Here is a 1,050-nt window from a genome sequence, read left to right on the forward strand (position 1 = left end):
CTATCTATCTATCATGAGGCAGAATGCCCAAAAAAATCACGATTCAAAAATTTTCCTTCCTTCCTTCCTTCCTTCCTTCCTTCCTTCCTTCCAAGGCAGAGTACCAGAAAAATCATGCATCTGGACTCAAAATGGAATCTTTCCTACCAGGATAGCGGAGCCCTTTTGAATCTAAAAGGAAGGTCAGTAGGTGCAGAAATTGAACACTACGTGTTCTAAATCAATCAAGCCATCTTAAGAAATAAGTGCCCCACAGTAGGTGGGACTGGACCAGGTCAAGACATTTTAGCAAGAAGTAGGAAGAGCCCACACTCTGATATAAGATGCTAATGTTCCAAGTGGTATTTTATTTATTTATTTTTTAAGTACTTCTCCAGGGTACCTGTCTTCAGAAATTTTTCTTTCATAAGATCTATTTATTAGGTAGGAAGGAAGGAAGGAAGGAAGATTGCTTTTTTTTTTTTTTTAGTTATGTATTGGAAACAGTTATAGAGAGGCAGAGACAGAGACAGAGACAGAGTCTTCCATCCCCTGGTTCACCTCCAGATGGCTGCAATGGCCGGAGCCATGCTGATCCAAAGCCAGGAGCCAGGAGCTTCTTCCAGGTCACCCACATGGGTGCAGGGGCCCGAGGAGGACTTGGGCCATCTTCTGCTGCCTTCCCACACCATAGCAGAGAGCTGGATCGGCCCCAATACAGCGCAATCTTTATTTTTAAAAAAAAATGTTAAAAGATTTATTTATTTGGGGCGGGCGCTGCAGTGCAGCGGGTTAATGCCCTGGCCTGAAGCACCAGCATCACATAGGAGTGCCATCAGATGGAAGACCTCTCTCTGCCTCTCCTCTCTCTGTGTGACTCTGACTTTCAAGTAAATGAAAAACTCTGAAAAAAAAAATAGATCTATTTATTTATTTATTTACTTACTTACTTACTTACTTACTTATTTGAAAGAGTTACACAGAGAGAGGAGAGGCAGAGAGAGTGAGAGAGGTCTTTTGTCTGATGGTTCACTCCCCAATTGGCTGCAATGGCTGGAACTGCGCAGATCT

Source organism: Lepus europaeus, unplaced genomic scaffold, assembly GCF_033115175.1.
Source record: "Lepus europaeus isolate LE1 unplaced genomic scaffold, mLepTim1.pri SCAFFOLD_29, whole genome shotgun sequence".
Lineage (NCBI taxonomy): Eukaryota > Metazoa > Chordata > Mammalia > Lagomorpha > Leporidae > Lepus > Lepus europaeus.